Source organism: Arachis hypogaea, chromosome 4 (genome assembly GCF_003086295.3).
Source record: "Arachis hypogaea cultivar Tifrunner chromosome 4, arahy.Tifrunner.gnm2.J5K5, whole genome shotgun sequence".
Lineage (NCBI taxonomy): Eukaryota > Viridiplantae > Streptophyta > Magnoliopsida > Fabales > Fabaceae > Arachis > Arachis hypogaea.
In genome coordinates this window covers 99,179,959-99,193,795 of record NC_092039.1, presented here as the reverse complement: position 1 = coordinate 99,193,795, position 13,837 = coordinate 99,179,959, and the positions used below count along the sequence as shown (strand labels likewise).

General features: G+C 33.7%; 1 long non-coding RNA gene across 1 annotated transcript; it reads left to right on the top strand.

The window, feature by feature from the left end:
- Window positions 1-9,912: 9,912 nt before the first annotated feature.
- LOC112797037 (uncharacterized) lies at window positions 9,913-13,609 on the top strand. Its single transcript, XR_003199560.3, has 2 exons — window positions 9,913-10,521; window positions 12,424-13,609. It is a non-coding gene; the product is annotated as an uncharacterized lncRNA (long non-coding RNA).
- The last annotated feature ends 228 nt before the right edge of the window (window positions 13,610-13,837 follow it).

The window sequence follows — 13,837 nt, the reverse complement described above, 5'->3', positions numbered from 1 at the left end:
TCCATCTGCTTTAATCTATAGGATTCAATACAAGGTTATAAACACTTGTAACTCTAGAGTCCTTCTTAAATCCCAAGATCGTGAAACCACTTTGTTTGTCACTGACATGACAAAGGCCAACGTCACGATCCCAAGGCTCATAAGGTGGGATGAAATTGACCTTTCCCAGTCATGGTCAATTGACCGAGCCATCTCAACACAACCTAGACAAGCACCTCTCTTATGAGAAATAAAACAGGATGAATCCAGGAAAGTAGAGATTTTGTTTGACAGACGAAACTCCTTTTCCTCCAGATCTGAAGCAGGAACATCCAATGATTTTGCTTCAGCAAGAAGGTCTTTCTTCGTGACTTCTCAATCTCAGTTTTCAAAAATTTCAAAACCAGTACATTCTGAAATCAATATTTCAGGATTACAAAATAATTCAAACATTTCTCAAGCAGTTTATCAAACCGATGGTAAGAATTCAGATAATGATGTTGAAATAGAATCTTCCATTCAATATCCAACATACTCATCTATGAATGATGCCCAATGAGTATCACAGAATTTGTTATAAATAGGGAAGCTTTACGTAAAAACCTTGAATCTGAGGAATATGACCTCCACAGAGAATGGTATTTACGTACATATACAACTACTCAAATTTCATCATTCAAAGAAAAGTACTACAATTTTTTAAATGATGTTAAAATGCATATTCCTTTCTTTGAATGGTTTCATGCTTACACCATCAAAAATAATATTGATTATCCTTTCAAAAACAAACAAACTTCGCTTTTAGCAAATGTCATTTCAACCTGGAAAGTTAAAGATGGGAATTTAGTCAGATCTGAATTTCCTCCAAAAGGACCTTTTGTTATTTCAAATACAGAAGGACATAACCCAGTTATGGTCTCTCCATTCAAAACCAAAAATGTAGATGAAGCAGTCACTCCAAAAGATATCAAAAATCTTATTAAACAGGCAAATTACACCAACAGATTTTTACAATGTTTGGGTGACAACCTTTCATCTTCAGGATCTCTTTTGTCTTCAAAAAACGTCCATGAAACTTCTATTTCCAAAACTATTGAAAAACCCCTTTTTCAAACCTTTTAAAATGAGTAGCAAAGCAAAACAAAGTCTTAAAACCTCTATTTTAAAACAACAATCTAGTCATTCAGAAGTCATGCAAAAGATCGATCAACTTCTAAATCGTCTTACTACTGTCCCTGAAACTCCTACAAACTCTGGTGAATCTACCTCTCGTATTCAAACTCCCTCATCCAAAGCCATAAATGCCCTTGGCCATGATTCCAACGAATCTTCCTCTGAGCAAAGTGATGATTCTGCCAAATCATCCCTCAAGGTTAGCCCTATTATGACCAACTCTCTAACCAAGTGGAAGGGTTTAACCAAACCCTCTGCGTATGGTTATAATCGAGCATCTGCTCTAGATCTAGCTCTCAAAGAAAGAGAACTAGGTTTTGTCAGCTTCAATGCCAATAATGTCTATGAATGGAACATAGACGGCAAAACCGAATATAATATCATGAGTATGCTTCAGCATATGACAATGGTAGGCACAGCCTATCAAGCAGCCCATGAAACTTCTGAAGAAGCAATAACCAATGTTATTGTTTCTGGGTTCAGTGGTCAACTCAAAGGATGGTGGGATAACTACCTTTTTGATAACCAAAAATACTCAATCTTTTCTGCCATAAAAGTCAATGATCAGAAAGAACCCATCATTGGAGACGACGGGGAACCTATCCCTGATGCTGTCAACACCTTAATCTTTACCATAGCAAGCCACTTCATAAGTGACCCATCTCATTGGAAAGACCGATCTGCTGAACTGCTTTCTAATCTTAGATGCAAAACTTTGTCTGACTTTCGATGGTATAAGGACACCTTTCTTACTAGGGTCTATACCAGAGAAGACAGTCAACAACCTTTCTGAAAAGAAACATTTCTTGCTGGACTCCCCAAATCCCTGGAGATAAAGTAAGGGACAAAATTCGTAGCTTAACCCCAGACGGGATAATACCCTATGACGAGTTAAGTTATGGTCAACTCATTTCTTTCATCCAAAAGGTTGCTCTGAAGATTTGTCAAAATGATAAAATCCAAAGGCAACTTGCTCGTGAGAAAACCTAAAATCGTATTGATCTGGGAACTTTCTGTGAACAATTTGGTCTTCTTGCTTGTCATCCAAGGAAATCTAAAAGTTCATCCAATCGAAAAGTTTTTAAACCTAATCCTAAAAAGAATTTCAGAAGATCTAGAAAAGATTTTCAAAAACCTAAAATTGAAAAATGTTTCCAAAAGAATTTCCAAAATCACCCACACAAAAACCCCATTATTTGCTATACATGTAAGAGACCAGAACATATTAGCAAATGCTGTCGGTTAAAAGGAAAGATTAATAATATAAACCTTGATCCTCTGATTGAGGAACAGATTAATAATCTTTTGATTGAAAGCTCAGATAATGATTCTGACCCAGAATCTTTGGATGACATGAATAACATCCAAGTCGATGACATTGAATCATCCTCAGATTCAGATGTTAAACAAATTAATGTTTTATCCAAAGATAAAGATCTCTTATTTGATGCTATCGAGGCTATTGACAATCCAGAACAAAAGAAAGGCTTTCTTTTGAAATTGAAAAGATCTTTGCAAAAGGAGAAAAAACCCAAAAATTTGGTCCTTAGCAATAAATATAACGTCAAACCTATTTTCAAAAAAATTAGAAAAATAAGTTATTCGTCCCATAACCATCCAGGATCTCCAAACAAAGGTTAACAACCTTAAGAGGGAAATCCAGGAAATCAAAAGAAATCAAGACAATCATCAAATCATTCTCTCGCAGATAATACAACAAGAAGAGTCTGATGATGAAGAACTTGATTCTCTTTTAAACCAAACTGAGTGTTCTAAGAAACAAGAAAATAAAATTTCTAACGGCAATGAAGGAAAAGAAAGTTTGAGAATAATAAATGTGTTCTATTTTATGAAGCATCGTGTTCATGTTCGAATTGTCGTTAAAGATTTTGTTTTCGACACCATTGCACTCTTTGACTCTGGTGCAGATTCAAACTGTATTAAGGAAGGTCTGATCCCCATAAAATATTTTGAAAAGTCTACTGAACGTCTTAGCTAAATAACGGGCAAAAGGCTAAGTATCAATTTTAAACTAATTGATGTTTTTGTTGAAAAGGGTAATCTTAGAATTCCCACCGAATTCATCATAGCAAAGAATATAAAAAATGATGTAGTCTTAGGGACACCTTTCATAATCCTTTTGTTTCCATATCTGGCAGATTTTCCTGGACTAACCTCTTTTGTGAAAGGACAGGTAACTTTCTTTGAGTTCTTAGACTCACCAAAGCAGAGATCTCTAAACTTAATTGAATCCAAGACCAAATAGATTTGCTTTTTGAAAGAAGAAATCTCTTTCAAAACCCTTGAATCGCAACTTTCCCAACCAAAGATTCAAGATAAAATAAAAAATCTTTCAAATCAAATTGAAAAGTCTATCTGTTCTGATTTGCTTCATGCCTTCTGGAATAGGAAAGAACACATTGTTGATCTTCCCTATGAAAAAAATTTCAAGAAATCAAAAATCCCTACAAAAGTCCGTCCCATTCAGATGAATGAGCAACTTTTGCAGCATTGTCAAAAAGAAATTAAAGATCTTTTGGATAAAGGATTAATTCGTCCTAGCAAGAGTCTTTGGTCCTGTTCTGCTTTTTATGTTAATAAATAAGCTGAGATAGAATGAGAAACCCCTAGACTTGTCATCAATTACAAACCTTTGAACCAAGCTTTGCAATGGATTCGTTATCCTATCCCAAACAAAAAGAATTTGCTTAATAGATTAAACTCCACAAACATTTTTTCAAAATTTGATATGAAATCCGATTTTTGGTATATCCAAATCACAGAATCAGACCGATATAAAACAGCATTTACAGTTCCATTCGGTCAATATGAATAGAATGTAATGCCTTTTGGTCTGAAAAAATCCCCATCTGAATTTCAAAAAATCATGAACGACATTTTCAACTCATACTCAAACTTTGCGATCGTTCATATTGATGATGTCTTAATCTTTTCCCAAACTTTATATGAACATTTCAAGCATGTTAAAAATTTTATGTACGTCATCCAAAAAAATGGTCTTGCTGTCTCTAAATAAAAAATTGTTCTTTTCCAAACAAAAATCCGTTTTCTTGGTCATATGATTTTCCAAGGAACTATAACTCCAATTGAAAGATCGATTTTGTTTGCAGAAAAATTTCCAGATTATATCCTTGATAAACCTCAGCTCCAGAGGTTCTTAGGATGTCTCAATTATGTATCGGATTTCATCCCAAATCTTAACAATCTCATTAAGCTTCTCCATGATAGACTCAAGAAAAATCCCCCACCATGGACAGACAAGCATTCTGATATTATTAGATTTCTTAAAACTAAAGTCCGCAATCTTCCTTGTCTTTGCCTACCCGTTCTTCATGCATTTAAGATAGTGGAAACGGATGCATCAGATTTAGGATATGGGGGTATCCTAAAACAAAAATTGCATAATAAAGAATGTATCATTTCATTTACATCCAAACATTGGAATGGCACTCAACAAAAGTATTCCACAATTAAAAAAAAAAATTTTAGCCATAGTTTTATGCATTACAAAATTTCAATATGACTTACTCAATCAAAAATTTTTAGTACGAGTTGATTGTAAATCAGCCAAAGACGTTTTGCAAAATGATGTTAAAAACCTTACATCAAAACAAATTTTTGCCAGATGGCAAGCCATTTTAAGTGTTTTTTATTTTGATATTGAGCACATCAATGGTAACTCAAACTCTCTCCCTGACTTTCTCACACATGAATATTTGCAGGGAGATAAGCAAGGATACGACAATGCCTAAAAAGGCAACTTTAGCCTATGCTAGAGGCAGAGGCGTTCGCCTAGCCCTACCTGGGCCAATCAGAAAATCTGGGTCTAGCACCCCAACTGGGTCATCTACCCAACAACCTACCCAACAATCCTCCAAAAGCCCAGCCCAACAACCAATTGAACCAACAACCAATCAATCCAAATAAACTAAGTTAGACTACGCCTTCCCAATCGAAACCCTCCTGGCTCTACAGGACCAAGGCCTTACAAAACTTAACAAAAAAACTTGGGCTGACATTTGCAGTGAGTCAGATGAAAAAATTGACTTAACACAAATGATATCCCAAATGGCCAACCAAAAAATAGTCATACAAAGACCAAAAGAAAAAGCTATTATCCAAACACCCCAAACATCCTCAATTACTACCAAAATACAAAATGCCCAAACTAATTACAGGCTCACAAACAAAACCTCAAATATTATCCATATGGAGACTAAATTCTGGGATAGCTCACCAAACAAAGTCATCCCAAAGATATTTTCTACTGGATTCCACTTCAGGCCATTGGCACCCAACAAGACCCACCAATTTTACGAATTCATCCTAATAGATACTGACTCAGTAGCTATTAAACATTATAAAGACAAAACCAATCCTGATCTTATAACCCATTCAACCATCCAAATCCTTAGAATTTTGTCCCCAAAGCAATTTGGGAACAATCTAAATAAAATTAAAAAAATTTCTCAAAATTATGACCCAATAGGTTTTAGTTATTGGGATTAAATGGAGGCCTAGACTAAAGTATTTTGGTTCCAAAATACTTAGCACAGACATTCATAGTTAATATATTTTTAAAAAAATCAATTATGTTTTTTCAAATTGGTTCTACCAATGGTGGGACTTCTTTGGGCCAATTCCAGAAATTTTACCATCACCTACGGATGAAGGGTATAAACTTTTTCAATCAAAATTTAACAGTCAGGCCACGTATTCCTGTAATGATAAAATTCTTTTCAACTTTTTCTTTGGCATGGGTATTCTCATGGCAATGCAAATATACAAAATCAGACCACCCAAAATCCTTTCCAATCCTGCAAAGGCGTGGTTATGTCAAATGGTGGCCTCAATTTGATTCATCAATGGCCTACCCAAAAAAGGTCAGAGAATGGTTCAAATCCAATCCCGATTGTCAAAAGATTTCAGATCCAGAAATGGTTTTGTTTCTCAATCAGAAAGCCCAAATTGCCGCAGCCCTCGCAGGTGCTCAATCAAAAGAAACTCTAGCAAAGCATCTTCAACAAATTATGCAAATGATCGAAGAAGAAAAAAACACAAAGAAGATCCTACTTCGTCAGCAGAATCTTCAAGCGATTATAACCAGAATGAAGACGACTGCTTTGGAATTGACCTAGGAGAGGATTAGTCTTTAATCCTGAAATTTATGTAATCACAAAATTCTTAATCATATCAACTTGTACTGTAGAAATAGTACCGGTCATTTTCAACTGTACTGTAGAAACAGTAGAATCTTCAATTATAAAAGGAAGCCTCGTTCTCATTATGAGGCACCCTTCAGTTTTACAAACATAGAGAGAAGTTAGTGAGAGAAGCTCTGAGAGATCCCTTGTAAGCTCTCCAACTCTTTATATATATATATGGCTTATATTTAAATTTGATAAGTTAAATTAAAAATAATATTTTATAACCATATATTTTTCAAGTTTAGTATAATACTATCATCGTCATTATATAATAAACGTGTTAAATATGCTATTTTATTTTTATTCAAAGTAAAATATAACTAGAAGAGTCTAAAGTATATAATATTCTTGAACCATAAGGAGAAAGACATGAAAAAATAAGAACATATATAACTGTAATAATAGCATGTCAATTTTCTACTAAACTTTATATAAAAAAGCTAATAAAAATTTATCGACAATCTAGTATCTTACTAACTTCATTAGAAAAGCAATTGGCATATGATGTTGTGCTCCTTATTACACATTTCATTTCAAATATGAAAACAGAGTTATAGATAAATTAGTTATATCTAAAGAAAATATTTGTACAAAAGTGTAAATCATAACATGCTATTAAAATGAAAATAATATTATTCTTACCTAATTATTATTAAAAACCTCTTTGAACACGACATTTGTTGTTGATGACTTTGGATTGCCATCTTCGTCTAGAATTAAAACCTTGAGGCTACTGCGACTCTTAACTCTTGATAAAGCAATATAAAATTGTCCATGGGTGAACACTGATTTTGGCAAATAAAGTCCTACATGTGACAATGATTGACCCTGACTTTTGTTAATGGTCATTGCAAAGCATACTGTTAATGAAAATTGTCTTCATTGGAACTTAAATGGCAATTCTGAATCTGAAGGGATCAAGTTCATTCTTGGAATGTACACTTTATCTCCAATATTTCTACCGGTCACTACCGTCGCTCCAATTACATTGCTGCCAAGTTCATTAACTATTAATCTTGTCCCGTTGCATAAACCTGAAGTCTGGTCTATATTTCGTAGTAGCATTACTGCGACTCCTGACTTCAAAGTCAACTTGTGATTGGGTAGTTCCGAACATTTGATGTCATTTAGGAACTCTAGTGTGAACCACTCTTGTTGTACATCTTCATTCTCATCAGCTTGACATGTTGTGTCAGAGCTCAAATACTCCTTTTCTATCCCTGAAAAGATTGTCAAGACAAAATTGTTTACCTTCTCGACACTTTCAAGCGTGGGTGCAAGAATTGCTCTACTCTGAAAATACCTGTAATCTAACATGTTTTGCAACAAATTTAGATATGCAAAGTCTACCAAATGAGAGAGAGGGTCATCAGTAGTTGTAATCAATAGATCATCTGGAATTTCAACTTCTGATTCATCACCAACAACAGAGACAATATTTTCATTTTCAACATCAAGTATCCAATTAGCAAATCTCTTTATTTCACCTTCATTTTGATTCGAAGAAGACATTAGAAGCCTCATGTTCGTATGCAATTTCAGAACCTTACAAAATGACCACAGATGGGATGAGTTAATAGCGGATGCTAATATATCGTGTCTACTTCCTTTCGAAATCACCGGAAGTATCTGTCTGAAATCACCTCCTAGAATAACAACTTTACCACCAAATGATTGATGTGTCTTATGTTGATCGGTAACTGACATAAAATCCCTGAGCGTCCGATCAAGTGCTTCAAAGCACATTTTATTGAGTCAATTTTTTAAAATACTAAATTAAGTCGATTTTGTCAGAACAACATTAGAAACAGAATTAAGTATAGAAGAATGTCAAATTATTTTTTTTAAAATAGTATAAATAACCTCACATCTTATAAGACTGATAATCCTATTTACTTTATTATAATCCTTTGTAATTACCATAGTAGCTTATAAATTATATAAATTTTCAAAAAATATTCTCAAACCCAGTTGCTTATTTAAAAATTCAAAAAAAAGTATATTTGAATTTAAATTTAAAATTCTAAACATAGTACTTTAATTAAAAATTATAATTAGATTTATTTTTAAAATAAGTAAATATTAAAAATTAAAAACTAACTTAATTTTATCAATAATAATTCAAAAGAAAAAATTTATAACTTTATGACATTAAATATTAAATTAGAAATTATCAGAATATCAACGGTGAGAATCAAATTAAAAATAAAACCACAAGTAATAACCAAATAACTTCAATTTATATTTAAAAATATTTTAAATTCCAAACATAAAAATCAAAAAGATCCAAAAAAAATAACAACTCAAGAAAAGACAATGTTTCCACCAAAACAAACATATACTTGGCATTATTCTATTAGATAGACTCTAAAAGGGATTCCAAAACATGTGCATCCAAATTCTCAAGTTTCATTCTCAATCTTGATCTTCTTGCAAGTTGAGGTATCTCCTTCCACCTTCGAATCTTCCGACTCCGAGGATAGTCGCTTAGTTGGTGTAATAGCATTTTCCAACAATTCGAATTTATCATGGCCGCAACTTCATTGGAGAATTCAAGTAACAAATTCTGTACAAAATACCATGTTAAATTAAAGACTTCTTTATAACCTTTGATTTTATCTCACTAATATTTTTTGAATAAAATTAAGATCTAATTTTGAGAGAACAAACAAACAAAAAATTTATTTTTTGAACAAATACCTTAGCACCTTCTACTTTCTCCCCTTCAATGATTGATGATGCCTTTGAAATTGGAAGCAAACTACGGTGTAGTCAACATCCTAAAATTATAATTAATTATTAATTATTATTTATAAATTAGATACTACTAATGACCAAGGAAGCAAAAAATAAACTGATTTTTAATAAAAAAATACATTTACACTGGTTTAAATTAACCACGTACTCATGATGTGTAGTCTTGAAGTAACCCTTATTGAGTTCAACCAAAGTATAATTAAAGTAAATTTTTTTAAAATTCTAAATTTCTTTAAAAGAATGTATGTAGCTGCAAATTTTAGAAAAATCAACAAAATTTTAAAAAATAATGGTAAAAAGAATTAATAAATTTTTAAAAAATAGTGTTAAAATGTAAAAAATTACAACTTAAGTAAAATAATTTAAAATTTAAAAAATAACAATATAAATACAACAATTTAAAATTTAAAAAAGTAAAATAATTTAAAATTTAAAAAAATAACAATCTAAGTATAACACTCTAAAATTTAAAAAATAACAACCTAAATAAAATAACCTAAACAAATAAAATAATTTAAAATTTAAAAAATAACAACCTAAGTAAAACAACAAAAACTTAAAATCAGAACAACCTAAATAAATAATAATTTATAATATATAATTAATAAATATAATTCTAAAAATTTCTAGTGACGACACTTAAGCAAATGAACTCTCAAATTCAATATATGAGTGCCACGTTAGCATATGAACTCTCCATTTATATATATATATATATATATATATATATATATATATATATATATATATATATATATATATATATATATCCTTTTCTTTCGCTTAATTTTTTTTTTTTTTTTTTTTTTTTGTATATGCACACCAGCTGCGCCTATGCGTGCGCACAAGGTGGGTTAACGAAACCCTAATTCTTGCTCTCAGCTTCCTTCCCCCTTTCTCTTCTCCCTTCCCTCTCCTCACCGCAGCCCTTCTCTTCTCCCTCACAGACCCCCTTGTCGCGTTTCCTCTTCTCCCTCACCGCCGCGCCAGCACCCCCTTTTTTCTGCATCACCCTTCAGCGTTTCTCAGAATCGCCACCAATAGCCCCTGCTTCACCTTGAACCATCCCTTCACCCACAACTGCAGGCGAGCTCTCCCCCTTCACCATCACCTCCAGCTCCCGACCCTCCTCTTCGCGCTACAGTAGCGCCGCCAGAGCCCCACCTTCTCGCGTCCGAACCCTTCCCCTGTTTCTCGCCGAGCCCAGGAGCTCCGCCGAGCACAGGAGTCTTCGCGCCAACCCCTGCTTCACCAACACGCAGCAGCGTGGAGTTCCCCCGTCCGAACCATAGACCTATCGCAACCATCAGAGCCCCTTTCCGTCGAGCTCAGCACCGCCGCGCCAACCCTATTCTCCTCTCTCGCGTCGCAGAGATACCACCTGGTCCAGCCCCGTGTCTTTGCATTTTCTTTCCCTGTCTTCAAGTAGCTTTTTGATTCATTCTCTTTAAATTTGTTTTCTGTTTTGGACTTTGGTTCATTTAGGATTGGTAATATTTTAATTTTTAGTTGATAGTTTGATTTGGTTAGGATTATTTGCTGCTGTTAGGTTGCTTTAGAGTAGGATTATTGTTAGTTCATAGATAATTAATCATGCTATTATGCTTCTTGAGTTTGAATTTCATGTGGTTTGGACTGGATTGACTGAATTGCTGCTGAATTACTGATATATATTGCTGATTTCTGTGTTCTTGGTGCTAACTTTTGTGAATTGGTGCTGAAAAGAATGTTTGGTTGTGCTATTTGGTTTGTTTGATACATTTGCACGCCAAATATTTGACAATATGCCTCAAAGAGCTTTTCTTGGAAATTTTTGGGTCAATCTTTTGAAATCAATGCTTGTTTTCACATGATTCTTGTTATTATGCATTGATAATTGAATCTGATTTGCTTTTAATTGACCAAGAAATTTTGAATCTTGAATGTTTGAGGTTGGTTGCTTTGATGAGAATTGCTGATGCTATTGTGTTGGATATGCTGTGGTATTGTGGCTGTTATAATTGAACTTGGAGTGATTAATGCTTGTTGGCTAGTCGAAATGCTTCTGATTTTGTGTCATTCTGAGTGAATTTGTACGGATTGATGTTAAAAGAAGGCTTGTTTTGCTAAAAAAGCTGCTGCTGGAATTATTTAGATTGTGATTGTTTGGATTATGATTGTTTGAATTATGTTTGATTAGGTTCAGGACTTTAAGGTGTTAATGCTTGTGTTGTTGAAAAGTTGCTGGAAATTTGGTTGAATTACATTCATTTGAATTGGTCTATAAACTGACACTTGGTTGCATTTTCTTTGCACTTTTGATAATTGCATGTCAAGTGGTTGTCAAATTGCCTCAAAAATCTTTTAATGAAACTTTGGTCAAATCCTTGAAAATCAATGATTGTTTTCCTCTTGTTATGGCTATTTGCATTTATGTGTGTTTCTAATTGACCAAAAGTTCGAATTTTGAATGATTGAGGTCTTTTGACCAATAATACAAGATTAATGAACTTGGACCTATTTAATCCAGTTGTGTCAACCTTGCATATCGTGTTTGGTTTTGGGTTATATTAGGAACGATTTTAAATTCGTGAAATTAATCTTGTGCTATTGATTATAGGAAGTATATTGGTGTTGAACTTGTTCCTCTTACTTTGCTTAAACATTATTCTTGTTTAGTTCATGCATCGTTGTTTGTGAATATGCCTCTATGACTATTTTGGATTTTGAATTGCATGTTGTAGCTACCATGTGATTTAGAATTTTTAACTTTGTTTGGCATAATTCATTAAGTATAGCTTGTGATAGTGGATTGCTTGAGACACTAACTTTTGTATTAATTGAGTTTTTGATGTGTATGTGAGGGTATCATTCCATTTTGGTTTAATTTTTTTGAATTGAATTTCAATCACTACATATCATATGCAAAAACTCTTCTTTTGCACAATCTTTCACCATTACATCAATTTTATATTGCCTAAGTGATTATTGAATTTCTTGTTGCTTGTTTACCAATTGGTAGCTTGCAAATATTTTGAAATCACTTTAGGCATGCTAATTGAGTTGAATTTGAACCTTGATTGAAGTAATGTGGCATAGTGCTTTCAATTCTACAATGTGTGAATTTTAAACTGCCGGCAAACTTAGAATTCACACATTGCTTTTCTTTATGTCATAAACGCATAAATTCAACTCATTTTAGTGTATTCAACCTGACTTTCTTGATTTAAGTATTGCGTTGCTTTGCTTTACTCATCTTGCTTTACTTGTGTTTGTGTTTAAATATATTCCCTTTTATATTTTTCAGGATGAGTCATCGTAAGCAACAAGAAAAGTAGAAGAAGCGAAGCAATGGACGTAACGACCCAACTTCCGATATGCCATGGTCATACAAGAAGCTAAGCATCACTAACTTGTTTTTCCTAATTATTAACTATTATTTAATATATACCATGTTCCTCGTTAAAGCGTTGTCAATGTTACTAGTCACTTTAAAAAAAAAAAACTATGCAAGCGATAAAAGAATATAAATAAACATACACAGGCAGGCATATAAAGGCATATAAAGGAATATACAGAAACATGAAACATAACTGATAATATACATCATGTACACTATAAACAGAACGTGGAGCGTTTACAAAAGATCATGTCTATCTACATCCTTGTCAACCTTACATAGCTAATATATATACACGACACTCTCAGGACCTAGCCCATACAAAAACAGCTAAGTTGGCGCCTAGGCTAGCCTAACCACTCTATAGCTCCTAGCTCTCAGGTGTACTAACACAAGTGAGATACTAACCATAAGTCAATGTTAGACTGGAGTGTCATCAAAAGAATGCTCCTACCGCTATCAGTCTGTATCTACATGTGGCCGTTTAGTAGATCGTCAAGTGGCTCATCCATCTCCTCGTTCTGATCTATCTCCATCTCTGGATTCTCCTCCTCTTCATCGTCAACCACTACAGCTATACCTTCGGAACCACTAGAGGCGCTACTATCACTATGTACAAATCCGTTCGCGAGCGCAGGTCCATTCACGTGTATAGGGGCTACTCCATCATCCCGTAGTTCCGGCTCATTGCCTTGCGTAAAGTCAGGAATCGGCTCAGGAGGGAAGTCCCACTTCGTGGAATCGCAGGTACATAATCACTAACCAACTCAGGCTCCTCGAGAACGATAGGTTCAGGTGCTGGTTGGAAAAATGCTAGCTAAGAATTTCCAAAAAGTATTGGGAGATGTTATGGTGCTGAAAGAAAGACCCTTCAGCAGCTACAGAGAGTGCATGTCACATGGTGGTGGCTACACGTGTCTCGTTAAAGTGTTCATCATGGTTTGAGGCGCTCCAGTTGGAAGCAGGCAGTTTAGGAGAGGATTCCATTGTTCAAAAAACTTTCTTATTAACAACGAGATTGAAAAAAAAAGAAATGAATTTGGTTTAGGAAAATAAGTATAATATAATAGTAATGAAATTTTATTGTTTTGTCTGGATGGATGTGAAAACATTGTATGGGCCATGGATTATTATGGACAAGTTAATTAGAGTTGGACTCTCTTTGTCTCAAAAAATATAAAAAAGAATTTATTTTAATGTCCAAAAAATGTAGATATGTAGTCCAAATTTTAAAACCAATAATAGTTAAGAAATTTATTTGGCCTTGAAGGTAATTAATAATTGAAAAATTATAATGAGTACTAGAATAATTGTTTAAAAG